The following is a 19,966-nucleotide window of genomic DNA, read 5'->3' on the forward strand; positions in this document are numbered from 1 at the left end:
TTAGAAATATAGCTAAAATCAGACAATTTATAAATCAAAAGGATGCTGAAAAACTAATCCATGCTTTTATTTCAAGCCGACTCGATTACTGTAATGCACTCTTTACCGGCCTCCCAAAAAAAACAACGGAGAGACTTCAGCTCATCCAAAACGCTGCAGCAAGGCTGCTGACTAGAACCAAGAGGAGAGACCACATCAGTCCAGTGTTAGCTGCTCTACACTGGCTTCCAGTAACTTTTAGAATTGACTTTAAGGTCCTCCTTCTTGTATACAAAGCCCTAAACAGAACCGCACCAAGTTACACTGCCAACTCTCTAATAAACTATGTGCCCCAAAGAACATTACGATCATCCACTATTGGTTTATTAAATGTTCCCAGAAACATCCAAAAGAAAATTGGGGATGCAGCCTTTTGCAATTATACACCAAAGCTATGGAACACTTTACCTGTAGACATTAGGAAGGCAAGCTCAATATCTTCAAAAGTAAGCTAAAAACATATCTATTTACTTTAGCCTTTTACTAGTGATATTTTATATCTTTCTATCTTAGCCTTTTAATGGTGAATTAATAATATTATTTTTGTAATGCTGCTACTCTATGCCACTTTAAACTAATTTAAAGTATTTCATACATTTTTGCTATAACTGGTTTAACATTGAATGTGTAAAGGTAACTAAGATACATTTCAGAGTGTGTATTTTTGAAAAACCTGAGATCAAATACACTGTTTTGCCACGGGAAAAAGAGGAAGTTTCTCTGATAAATGTGTATTGGAGAAAACTGGCTTTAACCAAAGGGAGTAAACCAGTTGAAAGGCCACACGTCCCATTGTTGATATCATGCTTTCAAAATATAGTTAGTTAGATAGTTTAAAACATTTACAAGAATGGTGTAATGAATGTGGTTTCCCGGCAGTAGGGTCGTTAAGTACGGCACAGATAGGGAAACTAGGCATGATTTCCAATGTTATTCTATAATATTTTAATTCTGCTATCCATCCATCCATCGTCTACCGCTTATCCGGGATCGGGTCGCGGAGGCAGTAGCTCCAGTAAGGAACCCCAATCTTCCCTTCTCCGGGCCACATCCTCCAGCTCCGACTGGGGGATCCCAGGCCAGTGAGGAGATATAGTCTCTCCACTGAGTCCTGGGTCTTCCCCGGGGTCTCCTCCCAGCTGGAGGCATCCTTACTAGATGCCCGAACCACCTCAACTGGCTCCTTTCAACGTACAGGAGCAGCGGCTCTACTCCGAGTCTCTCATGGATGGCTGAGCTTCTCACCCTATCTCTAAAGGAGACGCAAGCCACCCGTCTGAGAAAACCCATTTTGGCCGCTTTTACCCGTGATCTCGTTCTTTCGGTCATGACCCAGCCTTCATGACCATAGGTGAAGGTAGGAACAAAGATCGACCGGTAGATTGAGAGCTTTGCCTTCTGGCTCAGCTCTCTTTTCGTTACAACGGTGCAGTAAATTGACTGTAATACCGCCCCCGCTGCTCCGATTTTCCGACCAATCTCTCGCTCCATCGTCCCCTCACTCGCGAACAAGACCCCGAGGTACTTGAACTCCTTCACTTGGGGTAAAGGCTAATTCCCTTCCAGGAGTAGGCAATCCACCGGTTTCCTACTGAGAGCCATGGCCTCAGATTTTGAGGTGCTGATCCTCATCCCAACCGCTTCACACTTGGCGAACCGATCCAGTAACTGTTGAAGGTCACAGACCGATGATGCCATAAGGACCAAATCATCTGCAAAGAGCAACGATGAGATCCTCAGGTCACCGAACTGCAACCCCTCTCCTCCACAACTACGCCTCAATATCCTATCCATGAAAATCACGAACAGGATTGGTGATAAAGCGCAGCCCCGGCGTAGGCCAACATTCACTGGGAACGAGTCCGACTTACTGTCGAGTATCCGGACACAACTCTCGCTTTGGGTGTACAGGGATTGGATGGCCCTCAGAAGTGACTCCCTCACCCCATACTCCCGCAACACCTCCCACAGTATCACCCGGGGGACCCGGTCAAACGCCTTCTCCAGATCCACAAAACACATGTAGACCGGATGGGCGTACTCCCAGGCCCCCTCCAGGATCCTTGCGAGAGTGAAGAGTTGGTCCGTTGTTCCACGACCAGGACGGAATCCGCATTGTTCCTCTTCAATCAGAGGTTCGACTACCGGCCGAACCCTCCTTTCCAGTACCTTGGAGTAGACTTTACCAGGGAGGTTGAGAAGTGTGATACCCCTGTAGTTGGCACACACTCTCTGGTCCCCCTTTTTAAATAGGGGAACCAACAATGTTGACGAGGCGTGTCAACCAAGACAGCCCCTCGACACCCAAAGCCTTCAGCATTTCTGGACGGATCTCATCAACCCTGCGGCTTTGCCACTGTGGAGTTGTTTGACTACCTCAGTGACTTCTATTAGGGAAATTGACGATGATCCCCCATCAGCTTCTAGCTCTGCCTCTACCATAGAGGGCGTGTGAGTCAGATTCAGGAGTTCCTCAAAGTGCTCCTTCCACCGGCCGATAACCTTCTCATTCAAAGTCAGCAGGGTCCCACCCTTGCTGTACACAGCTAGGATGGTTCCTCACTTCCCCCTCCTGAGGTGCCGGATGGTTTTCCAGAAGCACCTTGGTGCCGACCGAAAGTCCTTCTCCATAGCTTCTCCGAACCTCTCCCACACCCGCTGCTTTGCCTCTGACACGGCAGAGGCTGCCACACTTCTAGTCCTTCTGTACCCTGCAACTGTTTCCGGAGTCCTCCCGGATAACATAACCCGGAAGGACTCCTTCAGTCGGACGGCTTCCCTGACCACCGGGGTCCACCACGGTGTTCGAGGGTTACCGCCCCTTTAGGCACCTAAGACCTTGAGACCACAGCTCATCATCGCAGCTTCAGCAATAGAGGTTTTGAACATCGCCCACTCAGGTTCAATGCCCCCAACCTCCACAGTGATGTCTGAAATGCTCCGCCGGAGGTGTGAGTTGAAGATCCCCAGAACAAGGGCTTCCTCCAGACGTTCCCAGTTCACCCGCACTACCCGTTTGGGTTTACCAGGTCTGTCCAGAGTCTTCCCCCACCCCTTGATCCAACTCATCACCAGATGGTGATCAGTCAACAGCTCCACCCCTCTCTTCAGTGTCCAAAACATGCGGCCTCAGATCAGATGATACGATTACAAAATCGATCATTGACTTTTGGCCTAGGGTGCTCTGGTACCACGTGCACTTATGAGCATCCTTATGTTCGAACATGGTGTTTGTTATGGCCATTCCATGACTAGCACAGAAGTCTAACAACAAACTACCGTTCAGGCTTTAGATCAGGGAGGCCCTTCCTCCCAATCACGCCTCTCTAGGTGTCTCTATCATTTCCCACGTGTACGTTGAAGTCTCCCAGCAAGACTACGGAGTCCCCTACTGGAGCCCCCTGCAGGGCTCCATTCAGAGTCTCCAAGAAGGCAGAATACTCCGAACTGCGGTTTGGGGCATAGGCACAAACAACAGTCAGAGTTTCCCCCCCCCATAACCCGAAGACGTAGGGAGGCGACCCTCTCGTCCACCGGGGTAAACTCCAACGTAGCGGCGCTCAGCCGGGGGCTAGTGAGTATCCCCACCCCGGCCCGACGCCTCACACCTTGGGCAACTCCGGAGAAGAATAGAGTCCAACCCCTATCCAGGAGTACGGTTCCAGAGCCAAGATTGTGCGTAGAGGTAAGCCCCACCGGATCCAACTGGTAGCAGTCCACCTCCCGCACTAGTTCCGGCTCCTTCCCCCATAGAGAGGTGACGTTCCACGTTCCCAGAGCCAGCCTCTGCTGCCCGGGTCTGGTCCGTCGAGGTCCCTGACCATCACTGCCACCCGTGTGACAGTACACCCGACCCCAGCGGTTTTTCCCATGAGTGGTGGGCCCACAGGATGGATGGATGGGAGGCACCACGTAGCTTCTTCGGGCTGTGCCTGACCGAGCTCAGTGGCAAACCCAGCCACCAGGCGCTCCCTCTTGGCCTGGCTCCAGACGGGATCCCCGGGCTTCCTCCGGGCAGGGTCTCTCCTTTCCTTCCCCTTTTTTTCATGAAGTCGCTTTTGAACCATTCTTAGTCTGGCCCCTCACCTGAGACCAATTTGCCTTGGGAGACCCTACCAGGAGCACTAGGCTCCAGACAACACAGCTCTCAGGTTCATAGGGATACACAAACCTCTCCACCACGATAAGGTGATGGTTCCCAGAGAGCTATGTTGTCTGCTATGTTATACTATTTTGATTCTGCTATTTTTATACTATTTTAATTCTGATATTTTATACTATTTTAATTCTGATATTTTAATTCTGCTATTTTATTTCTTCTATTTTTATAATGGTACTTCAGACTTTTTGCATCAACACTGTGATTATTGTACTGTAAATGTTCTGTCTAATCTTGTACTGTGTTTTTGCTGTGAAGCACTTTGGGCTGCAATTCTTGTGTGAAAGGTGCTATACAAATAAAGCCTACTATTATTATTATTATTATTATTATTATTATTATTATTATTATTATTATTATTATTATTATTATTATTATTATCCTCCATAGCATTGAAACATAGTTGTTGGCAAGTTTTGTGAGGGCTGCATCAGTGTTAAATCAGCAATGAAGTATCAGCCACATTTATTGTTGGCACCAGCTGAGGGCAAATTGCACTTTCACCTGGCACACCCACGTGTATGGGTTGTGGAGCACCTGAATCTGACTCACTCTGACAGCGTACCAACAGCCAGGCAGTGAACGGTTCTTGAGGAAACGTCAATCATGCGAACAGGGAGAGTGATATGCACACAATGCATGGAGTTGTCAATATAAGTAGTAAAAATAGGACCATTTTGAATGCTAAAAATGAAACATACATGCATACATAAATGGTGCTCATAGTTTAGAAAGCACTGCATTAGCCTCATTCAAGTGAATCCTCGTTGTTCTACATCACCAAATGGCAGACCACACTTTCCTGGTTTGTGAGGATCATTTGCAGGTGCTTTAATATCTTGGAGAGTTGTTTTTCCATTCAAGGGCAATCTGTGACGCAATGTCAAACATGATACAGTAGGTGCTGCCTTTGTTAACAGTTGTAACTGCTCTTGTAAAGCCTAGTGGATAAATTATAAAGCCTTCAAAACACTCTATGACACAGCTTTATGCACATAATCATAACCTTTAAGTTTTCTTTCTCAGAAATTAGCTATTTTAAAGCCCCTTTGAAGCATTTGTACTTATAATATGCTTTAAATAACACTACAATTATAAGCACATGAAAAGCACATCATTTGTATTTACAAAAAATGCTAGAAAAACTTTGTTGAAAAAACTTTGTTTTGAGAATTTGATATGAATACTTCCATGGATAGCATTTTAACCCTCCCTTAGTATGTTGATATTGAGCTTGTGTGGAACTGTGCAGCTGGTTTCGGATGTGAGAATAATGCTATAGAGTAGACTTTTAATAGATACTCCCTTTGGGAGAAATTTGACAACCTGTCAAAACACCTCCGTTGTTATTGGACATTGTCTTAAAGTCTTAAAAGTCTGAAGACAAGTTTTGTGTTTTTGTAAAGCCATAGACACTTTTATAGTAGATGGGGGGCATAGACAAATCTTGAGGCAAATGATCTGCATATTTTTCTTGGTCCTTCATTGACAGTATGCTTGATGTCTTTTTTATTGCATTTCTTGGAAATCATCTTTTATCAGTATGGCTGAATATTTTGAGACAGCTATTTTTTTTCTTGTTCTCTGTGTGTTTAATGTCTATTGAATTCAAATAATTACTCAGTGAAAGCAAAAACAGTGACTGTAGTCCTCATATAATCCATAACATCCTTGTGTGTATGTGTAGGCATGCGTACGTGCATCCATGCACACATGTCTATGTGATATATAATAAATGTATATGATAGATATTCCTATTTATACTGATGCTGTGCCCATTTAAAGATATATTTGGCTATTGGTATTTTGACCTGCCATGTCAAGGAAAACAATGGCATAATCATAAACATCAATAATGGCGGCTGCATTACATGTGATAGGTGTACTGTACCATCTCCAGGGCCCTGGAATTCTACTTTTATACATACATTTATTATCAGCAGGAATCTTTAAAGTTAGGGCAGTTTCACAACTAAAAGTCTGGTTCCTTAATCCAACCAATGTGAGGATGATACACTGTATTCATTTTTCAACTGGTCCAGTTTGCGTTAACGAAAGCAAAACTCAAATAGTCCAGAAATTGTAAACAAAATCAGAATCAGAAATCATTTATTAGTCCCACAACGGGGAAATTTACCTTGTTACAGCAAAAGAACAAGAAAGTAAAGTGGCGAGTACACAACTAAATAGAATAAATAGAGTAACAGCAGTATAAGTACAGAGTTGTTGATAAAAAGTTGTAAAAGTGAATAATGCACATGGCCGTGATAATTGCAGAAGTTATAAAAAGTGAATATTGCACATGGCAGTGATAATTGCACAACATTGGTGGAATAGTGTGCTCTTGGTGTGGTGGTCTACCAGGGGCCGTGGTGATTGTACAGTCTGACCGCTGCAGGGAGAAAGGATCTACGGTATCTCTCTGTGAGACACCGCGGGTGAAGCAGCCTGTCGCTGTAGGAGCTGCACAGTGCAGACAAAGTGTCCTGGAGGGGACGGGACATGTTGTCCAATAGTTTTGGCTGTCATTCTCCTGTCTCCCACCACCTCCAGCGGGCTCCCCAGGACAGAGCTGGCCTTCTTCAACAGTCTGTTCAGTCTCTTCCTGTCAGCAGCCGAGATGCTGCTGCCCCAGCAAACCACTCCATTAAAAATAGCTGATGCCACCACAGAGTCAAAGATTCATGAGGTGTAAATGTCATTTGATTATTGGTCATACAGTTGGCTCCTCATATGACCCAACAGTTGCCTCGATGTGTGCGATGGGCTTTTCTACACCGTGACAAGAGTGTGTGGATGAAGCATTACGTTTTCAAAATGTTACTCATATAGCAGCTAGCTAGTTAGCTTGCTTATTCCTATGCCTCACTGGTTACAGTAAATGAGCCGAACAGTGGGGTGGTGGCCAGCGGCAGAGTCTAAACGGTCCGTCCATCACTCCCTCATCCCTCCTAGCAGCAGGGAGAGAGGAGGAGGGTGCGCTAGTTAATTACTGTCTTGATTGTGGTCTGGTAAACATTAAATTCATCAAATTCAGTGGTAGCAAACCTACAAATAGGCTACTAGTTTACCAGTCATAAAGACATAAATGGTATGCTTCCTGTGATTGGTTCGAATCGTGTTCACAAACATAAATTAACTGCTCCAGAGTTCACTTGACAGCAGTACAAGACCACCCCTTCAAGGCAGCAGGAGAGAAGTTGTTTGGTAGGGACTAGAGTTCGAGGTCGGGTGCTCAGACCAACCCAAACTAAGGGTTTGGTTCAATCGGACTAAACAAGGCCGGTGTGAACGCACTCTAAGTTACACATCATTATGCACATACAAAGCCAGGAATTTCAGAAAAAGGGACATCTGCCATTTGGAAAATATCTGCTCCTTCTGAAGGCTACAAGAAGACTGCATATATATATGATTTACCATTATTTAAATTTGCCTGAACTCCACCTACTAAAACTACTCAAATGCATGCAATTCTATTGAATATCAAACAGTCATAATACACCTGTGTGGACATGAAATCACTCCAGTGAACATAGAGGTGATTCTACATTTTTGTTTCGACACACTGAAACGATTTTGTCAGCCAGCCAGGAGTGTGTCCGACAGCGGTGAGCAGCACAGATGGTTGTTTTAACAGCAGGCGAAAGAACTTTAAACAAAGCAGGGCCATGTCAGTTAGGGTCTAGATGTTTAAAACATCACTTCCTGGCTGCAGGCTACAAGGTCATTTCAGATGGTTTTAGATCAGTTTTCAGGAGATGTCTCATATTTCTGATTCATTCTGTGAAAAATCTATACTTTTACTCACATAGGGCATTCACAGAGATCATTCAACATTGTTTAGAAGGACCAGAAGTCTTTAACTTGTTGCTGGAACTCTGGTGAATAAATACTTCATGCTTATCAGTCTGTTTAGTTGTATTTTAGCAGCCAGCACCTGACATATTCAAGTGTGCAGTATGACATAAAAAAGTATATAGTAGCTGTACTTATGCACATCAGTTATTTGAGCTAAACGCTAACATGCTGATGTTTAGCAGGTATCGTGTTTATTATGGTAACCATCATAGTTTATTTTTATTAGAATAGTAACATCTACTAATTAACACAATATACTGTACAACCAATGTCTAATCCTCTAATCTGCCATTAGTTTTACATGTATTTGGTCATAAACCAAAGTAATCAATTTGTCATTTTGACCTGATGGTGGCGCTAGATCAGGGTAGCCAACACGGTGCCCGCGGGCACTTTGTCGCTCGCAGGGATTACGTGAGTCGCCCGCAGGGCATGTTCTAAAAATAGCTCTAGTCACCATGGTGATCTGTCTAAAATGTATATTTAATTATTTTGCTGTTCTTTTTGAATCAATAACACTTGCATTATTTTAATTTTAAAATGACAATATTGAATATAGAATTTTAAAAACCAAAATGTTTTATAAGAACTCTGACCCTGTAAGCTAAATCTCCATTTCCCTTTTCGCTGAGACAAGCTAGCGGGAGCAGCTATGATGGGGCGTTAGGTGCATTTTCTATGCTAAACATGGAAGAAAATAAAAATAAAACGAACTATTTTCACAATGATTGGGATGAAGAAAATAATTTTTTTACAACAGTGAAAGAAAGTGTGTATGTCTCATTTGCTTAGTTACAACCAGGATATGATTTGAAGAAGTGACAGTTAATGATTTCCTATAAAATGTTACAGAAGGGATACAAAATTATAACGGGTGTGATTTTGAACAAAATGCTACAAATGTGCTCACTCATACAAAACTGTCAATAAAGATATTTACAAAAATATCACAGATGTGATAACTCTGAATTTCAAATGTTGAAATAGATTGAGAACATAAATAAATAATGTTACATGTTTAAATATATCTGTGTTTCCTACCATGGTGAACTATTGTTAATAATTATTGTTAATAATTATTGTGAGGAATAATTAACATTAATATGTGATCAGACAGTCTCTTCACATATATGAATACTTATTATTATATGATTATTATTATTATTATTGTTATTATTATTATTATTAATAATAATAATAATAATGATAATGATAATATTATCATTAAAGGTGAACCGTGCAACTATGTTATTCAGGAAGTTTGTATCAAACAAGTAGCTTTTCATATTATTCAATACCCTTGCTCTCAGTTTCAAAAAGGTTGGTCACCCCTGCGCTAGATGGATAGTTAGTGAATCATCAAAGTTGTTGCAATTCATCATGAGGGGGCATTAATGTGTGAACGAAAGTGCATGGCAATCCATCCAATCGTTGTTGAGATACATCACTCCTGGTGGTGCCATAGGACGAATCAGGATCACCAAAATCAGCAGTATTCATCCATGTCCCCATTATTTTGTCCCCATTAATCAAAGAAAACGCAGGACAGAATATGATTTTAGTATGATTTAAAATTTCACATATTGGTTTCTGTCTTCATGACAACACAAAGTCAGTGGTATCACAAATACACAACTTCATTTTCTTTTCTATTCTTTATAACACCATGAAATTGGCTTGCACCTTTTTTGTGTTTCCATTGCTAAGTTCCAAACAAACCCACTTGTGTTGAGGTAGGTGCAGTGTTACATCTGAGCATGTGTTTATACAGATCAGGTGGGGCGGTGCAATTTCGGTGCTCATTCACTCATTATTAATTACCAAACTAGAGGTACTGCCGCCTGGAACTAAACCCTGTTTTCTACAGTGAGCGATTGTTTTGCTGCTGCACCAGCTGTGTGCCCTGTACCAACATCTTTGCTGGAGCTCAGGAGGCATCCTGCTGTACTATCAAAGACTTCACTGCACAAACTTGGAATCTGAAAAATACATTAGCACTCTGGTGTGTAGGAAAGCTCAGTTGTTGCTGTGGGGAGAGGCGGCATTGGCCTAAAGGTTGTAAAAGCGTTAAGTTAAAGATTAGAACTTTTCCCTGCCTCATGCCCACAGCCGCGGTGCCCTTAAGCAAGGCCATTAACCCATATATGCTCCAGTGGTGCTGCTCAGTGGCCAACAGATCACACTGGGGATGTACAGGGCAGCTTTCAAGTGTGTGTAAATGTGTGAAGCTGGAGTTTTCTGCAAAGGAGCATTTGTAGTGCACTCAGTTGGAAAACAACATTCAATTGTATGCATTTGGTGGCACAAAATTACCCAGCAGGAGAAAATGCCACGGCTGCAGGTAGTGGGGGTGCTGAGGGCTCCACACCTTACTATCAGGCATTTAAAAGATAAGTAATTTTATTGCAGTATCATAGTAAGTACAGAGTACTTGCTGCACATAATTGCTGTGGGTGCTTTGAAATGTACAGGTTTGCTTTGTGCTGTGCTCTTGTGGTGAGTGGACATGGTTATTAGTAGCCAATATAAATAATCGTAAATAATAATTAGCAGCATATAGTATTAGATCTCATTATATAGTACAGTGAGTTTCGCCCAGCACCTTCAATTACAACTGCCTTTCTGCACCTCCCGCTAATGTAATAAAATGGCTTTGGAGTGACCAAAATTGACACTGTGGCTTTGTTTGTCCTGCTACACACTTGGAGTGAATTAAGTTAAGTATTGTAGAATTATATTATCATTTTATAAAGTGCATTAACCTTAAGAAGAAATGTTGTGTGAGTTCCTATGTGGCATCGAAGAAAGGAAACAGTGAGAAGGAGTCACCGTTTTGGAAGCAAAGAAAAGCGATAAGGATTTGAATTTAATAAGCAACCAAATGCAATTGTAAAATATAACCCACACTGAATGAAGCCCGAATGATAAGATTCACACATTAGAATTTCTTATAAAATTCCAATTATTACATCCTTTCTTTGCTTCCATACACCACTATCAGTTAAAACATCTCTCCTCGTTCAATGTATTGTACTTTGCAAAGAGTCCCTCAAGAGCCTACAAAATTATTTCTTACAAATATAACATTAGATATTATAAAGACATTGCTCATTGGAATAGTGATGGCTTCATTATGACTTCCACCTTGGCTCAGAAATGAGACCTTGAAACACGGAAGGCAGAGTCAAGAGGGACAGATTGGGGGGGAGGGGTCAGACCTGGCTTCAGGAAAAGAGAGGCAGAAACAGATGAAGAGAGACTTACATGAGCAGAATAACAAACAGCCCGCAGGAAGGAATGTATGTAGAATGTGAAGGGCGCATTGAATTAGCGTAAAGATAAAGACATCAGGGACCAGTCCTGCATGCCTGCAAACTGCTTTACCCTCGTCAGTGGAAGGGCCACACAGTGTGTGAGTGAAAACAGCCAACATTATCTCAGTGACAGCTGATGAGACGATGGGCACTAGTTAGCAGTTATACCCTCAAACTGTTATTGAAAATAGGAAAAAAAGTTTTTTTTAAATGGCCATGGTGTGCATGTGCTGAAAAAATTACAAAGTAGAGTTTGCTCAAAGGATATACTTTGTCATTAACATCTCAATATGAATAATTGACATTTTTCCCCCCAGCTCTGATGTGAGGATTTTCTCTCCGTCCTATCAGCGATGCAGAAGGCAAGGCCCAAGAATGCAAATGAAGATGTTGAAGCCATGCCATTCAATCCTCAGTGGACAGTATTATGAAGGACATGGAAGACCACATAGTATTATTTCTTCACAGTTAAGAAACAGAATTTATCATTTATTATTTCTATTCTATTTTGGCTACTTTTGTGCTAAAATTATTTCTCTTTAACTCTGATTTTCTGTTGGGTGATGCAGTGGTTAGCACCGTCATTTGCATGCTCTCCTTGTGCTTGCGTGAGTTTTCTCCGAGGGCAACGGTTTCCTCTTACAGTACAAAGACATGCAGGTAAGGTTAATTGGTGACTCTAAATGGGAGTAATGGAGAGTGAATGATCATCTGTCTCTATGTGTCAGCCCTGTGATTGACTGGAGACCTGTCCAGGGTGTACCCTGCCTCTCGTTCAATGTCAGCGGCTCCAGCCCCCCGTGACACTCTAAAAAATAAGAGTGTATAGATAATGGATGGATGATTTTCTCTTGTCTGTAACCTTTTGTACAGAGTACTGACCAATGTGCATACCAAGGCCTGAGCTCATTAAAATGCCAGTTATCCTCTCTGCTGCCATTTGTCTTTTGATTTACATTACCTGCTTGATCATCTCACAAAAAAAAAGTACATTCCCTGACCTTTAGGGTTACAAAAGTCACCTATCCCTACTACGGGATCACAATGAAACTTCCCTAGCTGATGTTACACAAGTTAATAAAAAAAAATAAAAACACCTAAATGTGTATTTTTGATATTTTCTGTTACGATGATGTAAAGGGGAGGACCCAAATGAAGAACACCAGATGAGAGAGTTAACAAAAAGAAGGCTTTATTAATACAAGCTTATAAATACAAAAAAAGGTAAAAAGTCTAATTAACTCTCTGGAGTCCGGGGCTAATTTGGCTGTTTTTGCATACTTTTGATTCTGCCTTACTAAACCCCATTAAGAAATGTATAGCATGTCAATGTTTGGTACCTTTGTTTTCAGCACAACCTCACCTATATAACCTGATAGTTATTTTTCCATTTTGACATACTATATGAACATATTGGATCCAAAACCACACAAAAAAAACGTAAGAACTGATTTTGAAAATGATATTATTTTTGATGTGGGTGAAACAAACATGCACAACGAAACATTTTGAAAGCTGGAAATATATACATGGGATGTCACTATGATAATATGAAAGTTTGATTGAGGTAGCATGAACCTAAATATACATTTTATGAAAAAATATCAGGTGTATCTAGAGGCGTTTCCCCTCATTCCCTCAAGTTCTTTTGTTTTTGCTCTCATTTTTCATGAGCTGAAATCAAAGATCTAATACTTTTTCTATATACACAAAAGGCCTATTTCTCTCAAATATTGTTCCCAAATGTATTCAAATCTGTGTTAGTGAGCACTTCTCCTTTGCTGAGATAATCCATCCACCTCACAGGTGTGGCATATCAAGATACTGATTAGGCAGCATGATTATTGCATCATATATATCCTTATCCTTAGGCTGTCACGATAAAAGGCCACTCTAACATGTGCAGTTTTATCTTGTATTCGGACCAATACTACATCTATCTAACTATCTCTCAATTCTCAATTGTTTCTGTCACTTTCTTTCAATCGCCACCTCCCTTCATCTCTTTCCGTCTCTTTCCATCTATTTCCGCCTATTTCCGTATCGCCTGGTAAATGCTACCTGTTGGATCTAGTCTCCATCATTATTTTCCGCTTCGTAAAATGAGAAAATACGGCGAAGGTTTAAAATACGTAACGGCCGCCACATTGCATTTCTCATACTTTTGAGCGTGCAAAAAAATAAATTTTGCATCAACTTTATATCATCGTATCTTCGTTTTTACTGGGTCGATTTACATGAAACAAAGACTGGCAGAGAGTTTTAAGCCTGTAGTTTTGACACAAGCAGTCGGCAATGTTGGCTGGACTGTTGATTTGATGCAGCGCCGGTTTGAACAGGTCATGTGATCTGATCACGCCGGCGTGACAGTCGACTCCTAAGGGTTAAGGGGCAAACATGGCCAGGGAACTAAGGGGAGGTAGCTGGATGGGGGAGGCCGGGCAGGAGGCCAGCGAAGCCGCTCTGGAGGCCGGGCTGGAGGCACTGGGGTCTCGAGAAGCAGGGTGAGCACTGGGGTCTTGACGGGAGTCTGGGAGAGAGCTGGGGTCTGCCATGGCAGGGTCCAGAACAGGAGCAGGAACTGCTGGGGACCGCCGCAGCCCGGCAGTAGTAGCTGGGATGTGAGAGTTGATATGCCACAGTCTAAATCCCTTGCTCCAAAGCCTGGAAGTCCTCCAGAGACTGCGAGATCCTCTCAGGGCCAGGCGACTACCCAGGAATGGGTCAGGGGCATCCCAACTGGGGGCTCTCCTCTACTCACCTTTAACTACAAATTATGACCCCACATACTTATTTACATATATATATCTAAAGTTCATCGTCCCAGATGTCTGCTGGGTCCATATTTGGGTAGGACCCAAATGCAGAACACCAGACAAGAGAGTTAACAAGAAGAGCGCTTTATAGTGATGTGTCCTTCCGTATCGAGGCTTCGAAGCGTGTGTCGAGTAATCGCGGAAGATTTTTGTGAAGCGTATCGATGCTTGTGTTGATGACGTAGGTGATGATGTTCGAAGCCTTGCGAACCTGTCGTACCCCGTGACTGATTCAGGAACAGGTTTGCGGGTTTGGCGTGCGATTCGAAATATAAGGGGGCGCAATTGAGCCCCCTCATAATCAACACTTTATATAACCGCAAATTTGTGGGTTGTTGTCGTAGTATGCGTTGTTGCTGTTGAGTTGTTGGTATTGCGTTTGTATTGGATCATTATGGAGCCAGCCAACTAGCGAAACAATTGTTATGCACGCCAGCATCATCTTCCCTGTGATGCACAGTCGGACGGCTTCACCTTACCACCCCTTGAGGCACCTAAGACCTTGAGACCACAGCTCATCACTGCAGCTTCTGCAATAGAGGTTTTGAACATCGCCCACTCAGGTTCAATGCCCCCAACCGGTTTGGGGCATAGGCACAAACGACAGTCAGAGTTTTCCCCCCCATAACCCGAAGGCGTAGGGAGGCGACCCTCTCGTCCACCGGGGTAAACTCCAATGTAGCAGCGCTCAGCCGGGGGCTAGTGAGTATCCCCACCCCGGCCCGACGCCTCACACCTTGGGCAACTCCGGAGAAGAATCGAGTCCAACCCCTATCCAGGAGTACGGTTCCAGAGCCAAGATTGTGCGTAGAGGTAAGCCCCACCGGATCCAACTGGTAGCAGTCCACCTCCCGCACTAGTTCCGGCTCCTTCCCTCACAGAGAGGTGACGTTCCACGTACCCAGAGCCAGCCTCTGCTGCCCGGGTCTGGCCCGTCCGAGTTTAAACCCAATACTTACATTTAAAAGTATATCCATTTGTGGTTACTGCTGGGTCGAAGGGCGCCATTTTTCGTCAGACAAAAACTTCACTGGGCGCGCAATGAATCTTGGGATATATGAGGCCATGAATCAGATGTATCCTCTAAATCCGGCAAAAGAAGGCCGCATTTGAAAGAGTCGCCGAAATGGGACCCCAGGTCGCGGACGCTGTGACTTTCTTTTCTTTCCAAAACACTTGAGCGTGCAGTCTTTAATCAACTCTCATCTTACCTTCACTAGAACAACCTTCTCGATCCGCACCAATCTGGTTTCAAGGCAGGCCACTCAAAAGAGACTGCCTCCTTGCTGTCACTGAGGAACTTCACGCTGCTAGAGCAGCCTCCTTCTCCTCTTTTGTCATCCTTCTGGACCTTTCTGCTGCGTTTGACACAGTGAACTACCAGATCCTTCTCTACACCCTCCAAGAATTGAGAGTCTCAGGTTCTGCTTTCTCCCTGATCAAATCCTAACAAAAGGACCGCACCTACAGGGTAACTTGGAGAGGGGCTATGTCGGACCCCTGTCAACTCACCACCGGGGTACCTCAGGGCTCTGTCCTGGGTTCCCTCTTCTTTTCTCTGTACACCAACTCTATTGGCTTTGTCATTTTCTATAAAGGCTTCTCCTAACACAGCTACACAGATGACACTCAACTTTCTTTTCCCAGATCTGAAACCCAGATGGAGGCACAGATCTCGGCTTGTCTGGCTGATATCTCTCGGTGGATGGCCGCACATCACTTGAAACTCAACCTTAACAAGACCGAGCTCCTTTTCTTTCCGGGATAGAGCTCTCCCATCCAGGACCTTACCATCAACATTGACACCTCTGTTGTTTCCCCGACTCGGACTGCAAGGAATCTGGGTGACACTGGACGACCAACTGTCCTTCAGTGCCAACATCGCTGCAAAAACCCACTCCTGCAGACATACTCTGTACAACATCTGGAGGATACGTACCCTACTGACTCAGAAGGGGACACAGGTTCTTGTCCAGGCTCTTGTCATCTCACGCCTTGACTACTGCAACTCCCTCCTCGCTGGACTGCCTGCATGTGCCATTCGACCTCTACAGCTCATCCAGAATGCAGCAGCCCAACTGGTCTTCAATCTATCATCCCCTTGCTACATCAAGGCCATGGTCAAACCATACACCCCAGCGCATTCACTTCGCTCTGCATCAGCCAATCGGCTCGCCACTCTCTCACTGCGCGTGGGACCCAGATTCCCCTCAAACAAAACCTTCCTGTTTGCTATCCTGGCTCCAAAATGGTGGAACGACCTCCAATACTGCGGGAATACTACTGCAAATGTAAATGAAGGTGTATAAAGCCTTTTTTGTCTCCAGACGGAGCTGTGTAAAGTCTGATAAGCATTGGTTAAAGTCACAGCTGAGTAAGACTACAAGATTGAAAGTAGAACAATTCTATGGTTTTGGAGTTAAAAATAAGTGAGTTTACTAGACCTCTGTAGCCCACTTCTGATCTCTGTTTGAGGCCAGCGCCTCAAGGCTACGTTACCCGCATTAGCACATTAGCGCATTATCACTAGCATAGCACACCCAAATCTCTGACCAAACTGCTGGCGATTGCAATTTGCATTGTGGGTATCGTATGTGCCAGGTTTTGAAAAATAAGAAGAATGTAAGGAATACAAAAAGGCAATATCTCTGGTTCTGCAGCATCTTTCAAATATGTATTCAAAGTAGGGTAAGACCAGAACCAGCACCTGCTCCAACTGTATTGCAAGGAACTTCATAACCATCCCACTTTTCATACCCAAGCACTGCCGAAGTATGTATATATATATATATATATATATATATATATATATATACACAAACTTATTTCGCCTACTTTTAACAATAGTATTGTTGTGGCTCGAAGGAGTCCAAGTAGATCATTATTGTTCTCAAATCAATGGGATATATTCCTAGTACACATCATTTTTCCCTCAATGGGATGTTACTTTTAATTATCTACCATAAACATTTAACAACATTTTTTCAAAATATCTGTATTGACATGTAGCAGCCTTACTGTATAAATCAAATCAAATGTATTTGTATAGTCCAATATCACAAATTATACATTTGTCTCAGTGTACTTTACAGACTGTACAGGTTACGACACCCTCTGTCCTTAGACCCTCGCATCGCACAAGGAAAAACTTCCTAAAAGAAAACCCCATAATTAAAGGGGAAAATGGAAGAAACCTCAGGGAGAGCAACTGAGGAGGGATCCCTCTCCCAGGACAGACAGACGTGCAATAGATGTCGTGTGTACAGGATAAACAACATAGTACAAATACAAGTTTGGATGAATCCAGGAAAATGTCAAAAAGGCTTCCCGGTGTCCAGCAGGACCAGGGCAGCAGGCGCAGCCACGATTCCTAATCCTGACATAAACTTTAACAGTTTCAACCTGCCACATGAGACACAGAAACTCCGGGGATGAGACCCCGGATGATGAGTTAGTAACATACATTTATATAAATGCATACAGATAGAGAGGGAGAAGAAGAGAGGGAGGGGAGGAGAGAGGAAGATAAGGAAGAGAGCAGGGAGATGTCCCCCGGCAGTCTAAGCCTATAGCAGCATAACTAGTGGCTGATCCAAGGCAAACCTGAGCCAGCCCTAACTATAAGCTTTATCAAAAAGGAAGGTCTTTAGTCTGCTCTTAAATGTGGAAAGTGTGTCTGCCTCCCGAACACAAACTGGAAGCTGGTTCCACTGGAGTGGAGCTTGATAGCTGAAGGCTCTGTTTCCCATTGTACTCTTAGAGACTCTAGGAACTACAAGTAACCCTGCAATCTGGGAGCGCAATGCTCTAGTTGGTTTATAACGTACTATCATATCTTTAAGATATGCTGGAGCCTGACCATTAATTACTTTGTCAGGAGAAGGATTTTGAATTCTATTCTGTATTTTACCGGGAGCCCGTGTAAACCTGATAACAATGAGTTGCAGTAATCCAACCTTGCAGTAACAAATGCATGAACTAGTTTTTCTGCATCATTTTGAGACAGGATTTGTCTTATTTTTGCAATGTTACGTAGATGAAAGAAGAGAGTCCTTGAGATTTGTTTTATGTGGGAGTTAAAAGACAGATCCTGATCAAAGATGATGCCAAGATTCCTTATAGTGGTGCTGGAGGCCAAATTAATGCCATCCAGAGCTTCTATGTAGAGGACGCTGGCTCTGCTTGTTTGCCGCTTCTCCTCCTGCTAGTTCTATTTTAAGTCTGTTGTTTGTTGTTAGATTTTACCTTTAAACATCTAACTTATATCTTCTGCTGACTGCATTTCTACTTGGATTCTACTGAATTACAAACCATGCTTGGGTAACCGCTGCTACCTGTTGCTGGCACTTTCCACTGCTATCAACAGCTCCCGGACAACTAACGCTAGCTGGCTAGCTAGCAGTCTGTTGGCTTCCAACGAGCTAGTCAGCTTCTATGGTCAGCTTCCTGTTACCAGTGGGCCACAATACGTCCAACACTGCTTCACCATCGCTACTGTAAGGTATCCCCTGGACAGCCCTTCAGCTGTCCCGGTGCAATTAGCCCTTGTTGGCTCCACACCTAGCCGTCAACTAGCTTGACGGCTAAACTGCTGCTTGGACACGGACTTCTTTTCCCTGCTTCATCTCCTCCTGCAATGCTACGGATAACCATCTTGCCTTGCCTAACAGTTCTCCATCTCTGTCCATGGCTAACGGCTAGCTCCAGACTAAGACCTGTGGTTACCTGCATGATGTCCAAGTATTCCATCCCGCTACACAACTCCAACGTGCATCTCAGTCATCAAACAACTTGGACTCCTACGCAGACCTAGTTAAACTCACAGAGGCTCCTGTAGAACATTTGTTTACCACCAGCCTGGCCCGCCTGTGTCGACCATTCCTTTCATCTGGACCACTGTCGTACGTCTGCCGCATCATCAGAGGACTGACGCTCTCGGTGTTAATAGCACGGGAAACACCGCGAGATCGCTACACATTGAGCAGAGCGAAAAACGTGGAGTGGATTTCAGTCCGAACCCTACAGAAATCCACCATTTCATCCAGAGTCAAAATAGAACTTTTTAATGCACAATCCCTAACCAACAAATCATCTTTGATACAAGACCACATCATGGACTTTATGTGCCTTACGGAAACGTGGTTAAGCCAGAGGTTTACTCTGCCCTAAATGAAGTCTGTCCCCCTGGCTACAGCTACCTAGAAAAGGCTCGCAGCACTGGTCGTGGTGGCGGCTTAACAATAATACACAGAAAATAACTGAAACTGTCCCCCTTGACTCTGCCTGTACTATCCTCATTTGAATGCTTTGGATTTAAATGTAAATCACCCTTCACCCTGACAATACTTCTCATCTACCGACCACCGAAACCCAACTCAGCTTTCATCCCAGAGATGCACGACCTTCTAACTACACTCTACACTACTTCTGGAAATATTATAATACTTGGAGGTATAAATATTCACGTTGACACCCCCTCCTCTCACTATGCAGCCGAGTTCCTATACCTTCTGGACTGCCTCAACCTCATTCAACATGTTGATGTCCCCACACACACTAGGGGACACACACTTGACCTAGTCATCACAAACTCTGCCCCCATTCGTAATCTATCTGTTTACGATCTGGGTGTGTCGGATCACAAGGCCATCACAATGGATCTGCCGCTCCTTTTTTCCTACACCAAACCAAAATGTCAAATCCATTTCAGAAATCTGAAAAACATCAACCCGGACACCATGACCTCGGATCTCCAGCATCTCTCCGCTATAAATCTC

This window comes from Cottoperca gobio, chromosome 21 (genome assembly GCF_900634415.1).
Source record: "Cottoperca gobio chromosome 21, fCotGob3.1, whole genome shotgun sequence".
NCBI classification, from domain to species: Eukaryota; Metazoa; Chordata; class Actinopteri; order Perciformes; family Bovichtidae; genus Cottoperca; species Cottoperca gobio.